Source organism: Perognathus longimembris, chromosome 21 (assembly GCF_023159225.1).
Source record: "Perognathus longimembris pacificus isolate PPM17 chromosome 21, ASM2315922v1, whole genome shotgun sequence".
Taxonomy (NCBI): Eukaryota; Metazoa; Chordata; class Mammalia; order Rodentia; family Heteromyidae; genus Perognathus; species Perognathus longimembris.
Window position 1 is genome coordinate 44,290,243 of NC_063181.1, and position 14,666 is coordinate 44,304,908.

General features: G+C 36.4%; 1 pseudogene; it reads left to right on the forward strand.

Moving 5' to 3' along the window:
* The first annotated feature begins 8,658 nt into the window (after positions 1-8,658).
* LOC125339314 lies at positions 8,659-9,371 on the forward strand (annotated as a pseudogene).
* Positions 9,372-14,666: the final 5,295 nt, after the last annotated feature.

The following is a 14,666-nucleotide window of genomic DNA, read 5'->3' on the forward strand; positions in this document are numbered from 1 at the left end:
AGCAATACACAAAACAACAGTTTGCATTTTATGTTCTTTTATCAAAACAGATACAGAAAGCCAAATTTTAAATATAGCTTCGAAATTCCTCACCTTTAAAATAAGTTAGCTCTCAAATCCTGGAATTTCAAGATGCTCTAATCTATTCCAATAATTTGTGGAGGAGATGAATGAAAATCTCCTGTTCTCCTTCTCTGTAGATGCCCTAGCAGGACTATTATCACAACACAATCTTTGTCTTATATATTTCCTCAAGTGTAGTCTGTAACTATTTAAAATTCTCATATTCTCAGGTGATTTCAAATATTATTTCTCTCTTCCAAAAGTAGCCACCTGGACTGGGAATGTGGCTTAGCAGTAGAGTGTTTGCCTACCATGCATGAAGCTCTGGGTTCGATTCTTCAGTACCATATAAACAGAAAGGAAAAGCCAGAAGTGGCCCTGTGGCTCAAGTGGCAGAGTGCTGGCCTTGAGCAAAAAGAAGCCAGGGACAGTGCTCAGGCTCTGAGTTGAAGCCCCAGGACTGGCAAAAAAACAAAACAAAAACATAAAAAAACAAAAGGTAGCCCCTATTCTAAAATAATGAGCTAAGAGTGTACCCTTCTATGAGAGAGCTGGTAAAGACTCAAATATTTGTTTCTGAGGGATAAGACTAGTCAGAGAAAAGGAAATACTCTGAAGGTCAGATATATATTTGTATATGCTATTTCATATGATCTATTTCTGTTCCCTCAATGGCCCAAAATTTTGCTTAAAATACATGCCCACCACAGGTTCTTCCCATACTAATGGGATATTTAGTAAACCATTCTGCTTCCATTTGTATAAGTTGCTTTGTTTTTTACCTATCTCAGGCATGCAAAAACAATATGTAATGTATATTTAAGGTATAAGGAATAAAATAGAAACCATAGACCAGGAGGGAGTAGTGGTAGATGGGCCTGTAGTTCAAGTTATTCAAGAAGCAGAGACAGGAGGAGGATCATAAATATTGGTTAGTTCAGCAAATGTCCAGGAGTCCATGTTTCAAAAGCACCCTAACAGCAAAAGGATTAGAAATGGGCTCAATGTTACAAACACTTGCCTAGTAGGTGTTAGGCTTCAGTCCAATCCCTATAACATAGGGGGTAAAAAATAATGGATCTACTACTCAGATTCAGCAACTACATACTAAAATGGCCTTGCAGCCTCTTTGTCTCACCTTTAGTAGTACTCATTTTCTTCCAGAAAAAAGGTTAATACAAACTGAGTTTAGTACTACATGTTTCCATGTTTTCACTGTAAATATACTACATATTTGTGTCCCTAAAATACATACCTATGGATACTATACCTATGGATACTATAGTATACCTATGGATACTATAGGATACTTAGACTGTGATGTATCCATCTGTCCATCGTATCTTCCTTTTCAAGTCTTAACACTGATTAGTGAAGAGCTCATAGTCTTATTCTTACTTATGTGTGTTAATCCCTCTGATGATTACAATACAAGGAGAGTAATTCCTGTGTGCGTGTGTGCGTGCGTGCATGCGTGCGTGCGTGGTGCTGGGGACTTAGGGCCTGAGCACTATATTTGAGCCTTTTTTCCCTTTTGCTTAAGGCTACTGCTCTACCACTTTAGCTGCAACTTCACTTCCAGCTTTTGGTGGATAATTGGAGATAAGATTCCCATGGGGTTTCCTACCCAGGCTGGCTTTGAACCTCGATCCTTAGATCTCAGCCTCCTGAGGAGCTGGGATTATAGGCTTAAACCAGGAGTGCTCAGTTGAACAACTGTCTTTTTGTTTTATATTTGTGCAACAAATAGAAGGTTGAGATTTCATCCAATTGTTAGTAAATGCTTTTAATGATTTAGCATTAGCTTGATGTTGTGGAATTATGATAAGAACTCGATTTAAGACCCTTTCTATTTATGCAGTTTGAAAGTAAAAAATGAAATGAAAGGAAAGATAGAAAGTGAAAAAGGGCTAGACAAAATATGCTCTTTCAGGATACAACATACACTCTAGTGCTATTTCTTTTAACTAGACCTCACTTCCTAAGGTTTTTCACCATCTCCAAATAGCACATTAAGCTATGAATCTATCAACTGGATAATCTATTGAAAAGGTAGAGTCCACGAAATACAATCACTTCCCTAAACTTTTACCTTTGAACACTGCTGCATTGGGAATCAACCTTCCAACACATAAGCTATTGGGTGGCATTTCACATCCACATTCAATTCAATTACTTCAAGAGTAATTTGAGTCTGCTAAGGGTAGCAGCCTATGTTAATTAACTGAAAGGTGCTCAACCACATTTCATCTTAACTGAGCATTCTAGATATAGACAAATGAATAATGGGCAATGGTTTATCAAGCCATAGGAACATAAAAGAAGTTTCTATTGCTTTCCTTTCATCATACCTTTAGGCTCAAGATAATTTTCTTACAAATTCATTTTTTTCTATTAGTTAAATGCTCTGTGTTATGCCATTGCTCACTTAAAAATGCAGGGAAATCTAATTTTGTGTTTGAGGGTTATTTTTTATTTGTCTACTCAGTAATCAGAAAAGTCTATTTTCAAGATTTCATTTACCTGAGATTATATTACTGACTCACCCAAAGGTGGCAAACATGTGTGACTTGTCATGTCCAGTCTAAGCATTTTTTTTTTTTTTTTTGCCAGTCCTGGGCCTTGGACTCAGGGCCTGAGCACTGTCCCTGGCTTCTTTCTGCTCAAGGCCAGCACTCTGCCTACTTGAGCCTCAGCACCATTTCTGGCCTTTTCTATATATGTGGTGCTGAGGAATGGAACCCAGGGCTTCATGTATATGAGGCAAGCACTCTTGCCACCAGGCCACATTCCCAGCTCCTAAGCATAAAATTTCTAAAACATCTGTCTACTATCTCAGCTCATGTCAAAGACACAGAGCTGGAATGTTCATGCTGTGTACCTACAAGCTGATATGCCTGGCTAGGCTGAGTCCGTATAGGATGATGTGAACAGAGCCTCTCTCAAGCCGTTATCTGATATATGATGGAATAAAACAGAGACTTATAGAGACCTTGGGGGATGTGTGCCCCTACAGTAAAGCTAACTCTGTCATAATTGATGAATATATTTCCTCCTAAGGGGTAAAATGCTAATGTTTATATAATTCTTAGTTTTCCCATTTCTTTTTCTCACTAGGAGGTTATTTAAATGGTGAAAAATGAAGAGTCTCAGTGAGTCTCAATATAAATAACCATGGCTTTGCTTTACAAAGCATGCATTGCTCGATACACAAAGGACACTAAAAAGTGATTTGAGCATAATTGGTACTAAAAATATGACTTAAGGGCAGAATGTTAGTACATCATAAATTCTCAATAAACTTTTCTTGATGAGTATGAAAGCATAGCATTGGGATTAGTAAATATCCTGAAGTCCATAAATACATGAATCTGGAGAAATTCTGAAAAAGATTTATATGACCCTCATATATTTTTTCTCCAGAATTACACAATACCTACAGGATTCTGCTGGAGAACTTTTAATCAATCTTTTTTAGCATCATAAAATAAACATATCTCAACATGCTCCCTTTCAGAATCTTAGTTCATTTTAAATTGAACTTGTAATGAATTTCAGGCTAGTTTTCATTGTGTGTTTTTCTCTGTCGCAAGTCAGGATCACTAATAACTATTTTAATTTATCTTACTTTCTCTGAGAAATCAAGATATAATACGGTTAGTTGTACATAACCTTTTCCATCTGGAGAACAAACAGGGAAACAAAAAAATAGATTGGGCACTAGTGCCTGATACAGTAATCCTGGCTATTCAGGAGGCTGAAATCTGTGAATCTTGATTTAAAGCCACCCCAGGCAGGAAAGTCCATGAGACTTATATCTCCAACTAACGACCAAGTAACTGGAAGTGGACCATGGCTCAAGTGGTAGAGTACCAGCCTTGAGAGAAAAAGCTAAGAAACATTTTCCAGGCCCTAATTTTAACCCCCAGTACTGGTACAAACAAAACACCAAGAAGCATAATTTTCAGTGTTTTTCCTTTTTAGGATTGCCTGTCATTGTTTAACTAGCAGTCTTCGTCTACATTCTCAGCTCACCTTAATAAATGTTATTGGTTTCATAGCAGCTCATTCTCTTTATCTTTTATTTTCCAAGCTAGCATTTATTATTGATTTTCAGGTCAGCAGTCTTTTTTTCTAAACAATAGTTTTGCAGTGCTTAACGTGTAACTACAAAGAAAAAAGAAACTCATACACGTATCATGTATGACAAAGGGACTATCCTGATAGGTGACTAATTTTATATAAGGTTTAGCTTCTCTGGTACTATATTACCTTGGGAAATAGCTTTTCAGCTTTCAGCATATCAAGACACCCGAGAATATGAAAACGGTTGTATTAACACTTAAAGTAGTTGTACTTTTAACAAATGTTTGTTGAAAAACTATGTAGGAATGTAAAGCTTTTAGTAGCACTTTCGTAATAGCTTGTGATAGACTGTGTTGTGGTGAAACACGAAATGAAACAAAAACCAAATCATACAATGAATATGAAAGGCTTATAAATGATTAATTGGTATAATTTGTTTACAGAAGTGCTTTTGATTTTAATAGAAACATTCCAGCTAATGAAAACAACACTTAGACCAGATGCCAGCAGCTCACACTTATAATCCTAGCTACTCAGGAGGCTGAGATCATGGTTCAAAGCCAGCCAAGGCAGGAAAGTCTGTAAGACTCTTATCTCCAAAGAACCACCAGAAATCCAGAAGTGGCACTGTAGCTGAAATGGTAGAGTGCTGGCCTTGAGCTGAAGAGCTCAGGGTTAGCACCAGAGCCTCAAAACTGACAATAAAAAAAAAGAAGGCAGGCAGGAAGGGAGGAAGGCAGGAAGGGAGGAAGGAAGGAAGGAAGGAAGGAAGGAAGGAAGGAAGGAAGGAAGGAAGGAAGGAAGGAAGGAAGGAAGGAAGGAAGGAAGGAAGGAGGGAAGGAAGGAAGGAAGGAAGGAAGGAAGGAAGGAAGGAAGGAAGGAAGGAAGGCCTCATCATACATAGAAAATATTCTCATTTAAAAAAGACAGTGCAAATCACATAGTACAGTAGTTTTCTTGGATAAGTTTCCATTGTTATTATTTGGAGGGGTTCAGTATTCTTGAAATGTGACTTTCTAGATTCTCTTTGTTTTTTCCTTTTTGCCAGTCCTTGGCTTGCATTCAGGGCCCTAGGTGCTGTCCCTGAGCCTCTGTGCTGAAGACTAGGGCTCCATCACTTGAGCTCCACTTCTAGATTCTCTTTATAATACACAGTGACTATTTTGACATTGTGTAAATGCAGCATAGGCATGTTTGTGACTGACTAGACAATAAATAGTAGTGTGATTATACTTCATTTCTGACCTTACGGGTTTTTCACTCTCACTTTATCTCTATACCTTTGTAATAACCTTACAAGATGATCCTGGATAAGTCAGCTTCAGCTAACTTAGTTTTCCATGGTCGCACTGATGATCTGAGCCAAGAATAACCAAGTCCAACCAAGACCAGAATAATACTGAAGATTAACTGCAAATAATAAAAGCACACACATCTTCACTCTGTGTTTTACACTGTTGTTGTATTATCATGATAATAGATAATTCAAACATTATATAAAGTTTTATATTTTAAAAAAATGGTAAGCAGATAGGCATTGATGTGAGGTTCACCTCAATAATCCTAGCTACTCAAGAGACTAAGAGCTGAGGATCAAGGTTCAAAGTCAGCCTGTGCAGACAAATCTGCAAGACTTTTATCTCCAAGTAATTGGCAAAAAACAAACAGAACTAGAGATATGACTCAAGGTTAGAGTACCTACCATGGGCAGAAATGTTAACTGAGAAATCAAGGTTCTGAGTTCAATCCCTAATGTCAGCACATGGAAAGCAGTGACTAGTTGAGAAAAGCAATATAGTCTGACACACCTTCTAAATAAATTCTTGTTTATCAAAAGTAAAAAAAAAATGATAATATCATTAAATCATGTTTTGCAAATTAAAACTGATTAGCAGAGAGTCCTGAATTCCTGAAAAGTGGAGTTCTTTATCAATTAGTTGGCAAGTTAGGGGATTTCTACATAAGACTCTTAATGTTACTGTCTTGCTTTTGTGGGGATTCCAAAAGAAAGAAAATGCTTATTTTCTCTGCAAGGCACAAAATAGTAAATATGTATCTAACTAATTTCAATAAGTATAAATATTCAATTTCTATATAACTATTATTTGTCATCCCTGTTCTTTTTTATCTTCATCCTTTTTAAATTCCCTTTTCAAGTTTTAGTGCTTTTGCTTGTATTTGTTTTTCCTATATATTTTTTTCGGTTGTAGGGTTTGGACTCTGGGCTTAGGCAATGTCCCTGAACTCTTCAGCTCAAGCCTAGCACTCTTGAGCCACAGCAGCACTTCTGGTCTTCTGATGGCTAATTGGAGATAAGAGTCTCATGGACCTTCTTGCCCAGGCTGGCTTTGAACCATGATACTCAAATCTCAGCCGCCAGAGTAGCTAGGATTAGAAGAATGAGCAACCAGTTCCAGGCACCAATAATTTTTGTTCCGTTTATCTTTTGGGCACTCTGACTTCCTTTCATTCTATCCATTATTCCAATAGCTATATTCTCATATTGGGATTTATAGTATTCTAAGATTGGGATATGTACTATTTTGTCCACAAAATGATATATTTCTGAAAATTAGTCTAATCAGATGGCTTTTCATAACTCTCCCCATGGACATAATTGTTTTCCTTACTATTCACTCTCATTTCATTAAAAAAAAAGTGTTCCCATAGTCTTTTTCTGGTATTAATACATTGTGTCCCTTCTAAACTACCTGATGGTATTTAGTACATTTTTAAACACTTTTCTAAAATTTAACTGCCTCTTATCAGATTAAAAATATCATTAATCTTCAACTAGTCTCTGTATCTAATTCACTTTATGTCATTGGTTACTAACACCCATTTAAACTTTACTCTTAATCATTCTTGCATCTATTTACTCCTACAGAACTGTCAACATGGTAAGTCGTGTACTATATTTATCAGTTGATAGGATGTCTGACCTTCTTCACTTTAAGCCTGTTGAATTTAATCTGCCCCAAACACTGATGCCCAGAATACTATTACCACTATGCCATTTTCTCTTCAAAAATTTTCAAAAGTATTTAATAATAGGATATTGCCTCTTCTCTTTATGTCAGTATTTTGCCATAGGACTTAATTCCTCTTGTTATTTTTTTCTTTCCTCCAACACAATACCTGATTGAAGAAAGACCATGTGTACCACCCATTGTACTTGATATTGGCCTGTGGAATCACATTTTATACTGTTTTTCAAAAGGCCCTAGATTTTATCCATTCTTAGATATCTCAAGGACATCCTAATCGAGGTAGGTTTGTTTGCTGTAACATAGGATGATTTGTTCCTCTTTCATACTATTAAAAATCTAGCTTTAAAAAGTCAGCCTACAAGGTCTACATACACTTTTGGCTTTAATTTTATGTGAGGGAAGTTTTGGTACATAGCCCAGGATGGCCTCAAACTCGCCATGGAGCCCAGGCTCGTCTCAAATCCTTGCATTCATTACAGGCAAGTTAGAACTAGACAAAGATGTGTAAAGTATGACATCTGTATAAAATGCAATACTTGTACACAAATTTTATGGGCATAGTCAGTGGCATGAGTATTAAGTGTTTCACAGAACAAGAGAAATTCTGTTTTCCCTTCTCTGAACTTGATTCCCATTGCTATTCCTTATTTCATTTTTTGACCCAATATTCTTCATTTTATTGAGGAAAATATCTAGGGTCAACTTTCTTTTTTCCCCCTTTGTTTACCCACATTAAAAAAATATTTCTCTCAATTCCCTCCAGTTTTCTCTACTTCCAATACTCCTCTCCCAACACATTCTTATTTAATTACAACTGTGTATATATGTTTCCTGTACAAACCTAATTCCCACAACATGGTTATTGTAAAAGATAATTCTGATTATGTCATTCTCTGTGTTCATATCACTTAATGGCTTCCTGAACGAAATGGAACTCTATCACCAATGCCTGCATCCAATGCATGGTCTCTGATTCTCCTTTTCATTTCACCTAATGCCATTATACTCCCTTTAATTACACACTTATTTTACAAGTAGTCCTTTCAGTAGGTATTGTAAACTCATTCTTATGAGCAGTCATGAGTATCCAGAATGCATCTACTATGTATGTCTGTCAAATCCTTCTTTTCAAGGTTTATGTGTTTTGTGGATGTTATGAAATGTTCAATACCATTTTATTTAGAAAGATTAACAGCTAGGTTAGGAATGGTTGATGTAGAAGATGCATTCCAGAATAAACACAGAAGAAATAGGAAGGAAAAGAAGAGAGAAAGGGAGGGGAGGTGAGGGAGGGAGGAAAGAAAACAAATTGAACTTATTGGAAGAAAGAAAAAAGGGAAGAACATGTACATTGTGACATTATAAAAACAAATAAGAAATAATAGATAAAAACAAATTCATTTTAACTGTGCTAGGATTTCCACCACATACATTTAGAGAGAGAACTGTAGGAAAAGAATATTCAGTTATTCTTTATAAAATAGAAATTACAGGTCGGTTCCCGGTAAACAGCGTCGCCATGTGTGGGGACTGTGTGGAGAGGGAATAGCCCAACCGGGTGACACCTGTCTGGAGAATGGATCTTTTCTACTGAACTTTACAGGATGTGCAATATGCAGCAAGTGGGATTTCATGCTGATTCCTAACAAATCCCTGAAAGAGGAGGATGGAGAAGAAATAATTACCTATGATCATCTGTGTAACAATTGTCATCATGTCATAGCCAGGCATGAGCATACCTTCAGTAGCATGGATGAGTTTCAGGGATACACCAAGCTGTGTCTGTTATGTGGCAAAGCTGAAGATACTATAAGTCTTCTCCCTGATGACATCCTCGGCAAATGACTCTGTTGTTCTAAGATTCCTAGTTCTGTTGCAACCATGCTGGTTAGTTTAAAATACAGCAATCCTGGTGTTTTATCTAACAATGAAACTTTTTTGCATGCTTTTTTTTTTGTTTTTGTTTTTGCTTGCTTAAACAGCAATTCTTTGAACAAAAAAGTAATGAGGATTTGTACTGTTCTAGAGCCGTGCTGTTTGGTTGAAGTTTCTAGTTAACAATTATTTGGCCTGAAAGTAACTACATTGAGTGCATACCTAGGGCTCCGATCTTGATTTTCTGTAGAAGGAACCCGAACTTCTTGGGAAAATGTTTGGTAGCGTAGGGCAGGAAATATGCAAGATGAGCCCAGAGAATCTATGCCCCACACACACCCAGAAAATGAAGTCTTATAAAAACATGACCAGGAGTATGTAAGACAAAGGAGCAACTAGAGGAGCTCCCAGTGACCACGGCGGAACAAAAATAAATGAAGTGCTACTGGATTATGACCCAAACTATATAATAACTATGAGTCCATTCTGATGTTAATAGTTGATTGAATGAATGAGATGAACAGGTAAAAACAGGTCTTTCGGCTGGGGATATGGCCTAGTGGCAAGAGTGCCTGCCTCGGATACACGAGGCCCTAGGTTCGATTCCCCAGCACCACATATACAGAAAACGGCCAGAAGGGGCGCTGTGGCTCATGTGGCAGAGTGCTAGCCTTGAGCGGGAAGAAGCCAGGGACAGTGCTCAGGCCCTGAGGCCAAGGCCCAGGACTGGCCAAAAAAAAAAAAAAAAAACAGGTCTTTCCTGGGTAAATAATTTCTTTCTTTTTTTTTGCCAGTCCTCTGGCTTTAAATCAGGGCCTGGGCACTGTCCCTGAATTTATTTTGCTCAAGACTACCACTTGAGCCACAGCTCCTCTTCCAGCCTTTTTTGTTTATGTGGAACTGAGCAATGGAATGCATGCCAGGTAAGCACTCTACCATTAAGCCACATTCCCAGCCCCGGGTAAATAATTTCTACAGATACTTCTACTCCTCAAGTGTGAGTTGTGCAAATAATGACTTCCTTCTCTCCCAAAGAGTAGAATATGGGAAGAAGGGAGAAAGAGTAACTTTATAGTTGGAAATTTGTTCAACAGCCAGGTTATATCAAGGTTGCTTAACATCAACAATAAGGCATGTTGACAGGTATTGAAGAAAGTGGCATTTCTCCTCTGTAGAACCCAAAGAACCATAATCTTAGTATAATCATAAGAAAAACATCACACAATTCTTAGTTGAGGAAAATTCTAATTCTAATTTTGATCACCTGCTAAGAGCTTGGCAAGGTTAGGAAGAGGCTGAGAATATCAGTGACAGCACTCCAAGGAATCTCATGTCAGATAAAAGAAAGTTTAACTCAAAAAAGTTAAGTCAGCTGCTGTATCAGGATTAGTTGTTTCATTCCTGGAAAATGTTTTTCTTTTGGCCCCAAATCTATATCCGACATGCTGAGGAGATGGTTTGGTGAAATGAATTCAAAAAGCAGAGAAAATTCATTACTTTAAATAGCAGCAGTAAGCCTATTATAGCCTTTGCATTGTCCATTCTTGAAGTTTGCTAGTGGTTCTAGTTTAGCAAGCTGGAAGCTCATGAATATGATCTTATATGTCCCTGCTGATTCCTATTCTGTTGCAGAACATATCATCTATTTGTTTTAGATAGATTACAAAAATTGAAAACAGAAGATCTTATCCACATATTTTGTTTTTCATACCATTGTTCTGTGCTGTGTTCTTGTATCTTCTAGAATGCTGTGTGTTCTAACAGAATAAAAACCTCTTAAATCTAAAAAAATAAAAATTAAAGGAAAATGTGATTCCCCTTTAGATATGCACATGCTACCCAAACAAGAGGAGTGTATACAATAAACTTCAAATTCGTTGTTTAGGGGCAGGCACAGGGTTGCTTCTTACACTACACATCCTTGTGTGAAAAAGTAAAAATATTTTCAAACATTCATACACACAGGGAGAATAAAATGGAGGGAATGATAAAGCAAATAAAATTGAAAGATCACCACCTGTTTAAACTATTTTTCAATCGCCAATACAGTGCTGTTCTTCATGGTTTCCAGGTCACCTAACAACCATTATTCTCTAAATTGCATACATTTATACCTGATATTTTTCTTGATTAGTAACTAATTCTTATGTATTACCTCCCTTACTTGAATGAAACAGACATGTCTTTCTTCCCTTGAAAAGTGTTATCACTGTTGAGAGGTTGAGACATAGCATATAATCTAAACTATTTATTTCATGAGTAAATGAACAAAGCATACATTACCTTCGACTGCATTTTTGCATTTATCGTCTATATTTAGTCAATTCAATTTGATTGAGAGTTTTGGCCCAGTAAGCACCAGTGGGCAATTAGTTATGAATAAAGAATAGAATAAAAATAATAAAATTTTCTGTTTTTTTAAACCAGTATACATGCACTGAAATCTCTCAAGCTATGAATGCAAGAATTAATACCTGCTTCTGCCTTATTCTTTATTTCTAAGTAATCATGAAGCATTTTTAGGTCACTGCCTCTTGAAACATGAGTAAATATCAACAACAAAGCAGGGACGAACTCAAATGAGAATGAAGAGATGGAAGACAAAAGAACCATTAAAACATTATGATATAATTGGTCAATAAATTAAGAGAGATGCAAAAACAACTTCAAGATCACAAAGAAGAAATGATAAAGAAAAGCCAATGCTCCCAGAAAGATACAGAGAAAAACCAACATGCTATATTCCTGATTAAAAGATTAAATGGACACTGAGAACTGATAACACAACCATAAAAGGTTCAATTTCCACAATGCAAACCACAGTGGAATCCATAGGTAATCCAAACAAGTGAAATGGAAGAAAAAACTTCAGAAATCGAGAATAAAAGATAGGAACTAGAATAAAAAGTATGGGGGGGGGGGAAACATTCAGAACCTACCAAAGAGAAGTCCAGGAATTGGCAAACTCAGCTAAGAAATCAAATCTGCACATAATAAGGACCAACATGGGGGAAGAATTTAATATCAAAGCATCAAAAACCTATCCAGTAAGATAGTAGCTGAGAACTTCCCTACACTTAAAAGAGAAAATCTCACCTGCCTTGCAGAAGCATATCCAGTAGAATAGATCCAAGAAGAAACAGTTCTATACATCTCATAGCAAAAACTTTAGGTGTGAATAGCAAGGAACTGATCTTAAATGCCACAAAATTAAAGAAGAAGCTATATTACAATGGGAAAAAAAATCAGAATCGCTGCAAACCTCTCTACAGAAACCCTCAAGGCAAGAAGTCTAAACTGTTATCATCTAAGCACTGAAGATCAATACCTGCCAACCCAAACCAATCTTCCCGCTGAAGCTATATCATTAACATTTGATGATAAAACCAAAACCTTCCATGGCACACAAGAATTGAAGGAATTCATGATCACTAAACCACCATTGAAAAGAAGTCTAATGGGAGGAATACAATCTGAAATACTCAAAATCAAAGAAACACATCTATTTAGTAAAAACAGGGAGAAGAAAGAAAAAGTACAGGAAATCAAGAAATAACAGGAAACAAGACACATCTCTCTAAAATTCTTTCAAAGACTGCATATGCTCCTAGAGAGTACTTCAAGGATTTACTTTGTTAACAGCAAAGACAATGTCCACTAGACTGCATTTACAAAGAAACATGTGAATGTGCATATTCAGTAATTTAATTATATAAAAGAAATATTTACAAAGGAATTTAAAATTGAGTCTTTGGTATAAATCTTGCAGTAAACATCATAATGTATTTGAAATGATGGATACACTAGTTGGTCCAGTCATGATCCAGAAGCTTGTATAAAGGATATTTTGGAAAGAATACTGAACTGAATAAATCAAAAGATTTGGGATTTGCATTATGGGCCCTAGGAATGTTATTTGCTATAAGGAAATTATAATAATATTGTCAAATAAATTCACCTAGGTCAGGAGTTTTTATTTTGAGTTCTTGTTTTATCCTATGAAATTTATATATCGAATGAAATTGATTTATAAGTACTTTCTAATTTCTCCATAGATATGTGTCTCTAATTTTCTTTTTTAAAAAACACAAAAGACCAAAGCATATTACATCCATGTATGAGAATATCACAATAAACTCACTTTGTTTAGTCAATATATATTAATAAGAAAATAAAAACAAAACAGAAATTTTAAAAACACAATAAAATAATGACTTTTTCAACTGCTATTTTCTAACAAATATGTGGTGGGGGGTCTTTCTTCACAAAGTGACCCAGATGGGATCACCATAGGTGGCTTTGGCTATTTCCCTCTTTAGATGACAAAATTGGGGCACACACATCAGGCAAATTATCAAAGGCTTAAAGTAAATGGTGGTTAAAAAAATTATCTTAACTGTAGAATTCACAATTTTAACTAGTCATTGTGTAGTATGAATTAAAAACCAAGATACATAGCTGTGGTAAACAGCTTTAGTGTGGCCTTGTTTGTGCTCTGTTGGATAAATGCCCAGCAATGGAATTGCTAGGGCATAGGGTAGCTCCGTGTTTAGTCTTTTGAGGAACCTACACACGGGTTTGTTTGCAGAGTGCTTGAACAAGTTCACATTCCCACCAACGGTGTAATTAGAATTCCCTTTTGTCTGCAGCCAATCCAGCATCTGTTATTATGAGTTTTCTTGATAATGGCCATTCTAACTGGGGTGAGGCAGAATCTCAATGTTGTTTTGATATAGATTTCTTTATGGATAGAGATGTTGAGCATTTCTTCATGGCTCTATGGGCCATTTTTACTTCTGAGAAATCTTTCTTTGAGTCACTAGCCTATTTATTAATTGGATTATTGTTCCTTTGAGGGTTTACTTTTTCGTGTTTCAATTTTTTGAGATCTAAGTATATTTTGGATATTAGGCCCTGGCCTGATATATAGCCGGTAAAAATCTTCTCCCTTTTTGTAGGCTGTCGATTTAGCTTATTAGGTATGGCCTTTTCCATGTAGAAACATTTAAACTGGATGCAATCCCGGTCTAGTATTTCTTTGATTTGTTGTGACTATAGATACTTACTTAACCCAGATACTTAGCACAAATGTATCAAGAAACTGTGATCTACACACACAATGGAATTCTACTCATAAATCAGATAGAATCATATTGTACCATTCATAAGAAAACAGAAAGACTTAGAGAAATTATATTAAGCACGGTATGTCAGACCCAGAGAAACCTAAGTTGCACGGTTTCCCTCATTTGTAACAGCTAGAATGGGCCTATAAAGCTACAAGTAAACACACTGGGTGGTATGCAAAGGGTTACAAATGAATTGCCCAAAGAATAATAGCTTCTAGGGAAAGTTTAAATAGAGTAATTATTTTAAAAGACAAAGTCAAAGCCCAGTGAAATAAGTACCAGGAAGTAGGTACTTGCAAGATGGGAGGGAGGGTTAGGTGGAGAAGAATGAAGGGGGAAGGGGAGAGAAGGCAAGCAAGAATTCATTGTATAGACCACAAAATTGGGAACTATAAGGGAAGAGGGGGGTGTAAATAGGAGTGAAGATGTTGAGGTGCTGACACAGATCACGGTGCACGTTACACTTAAACTGCTTTGCTGAATTTTAAAAATGTCAATAAATTAAGTAAGAAAAGGGGATGGG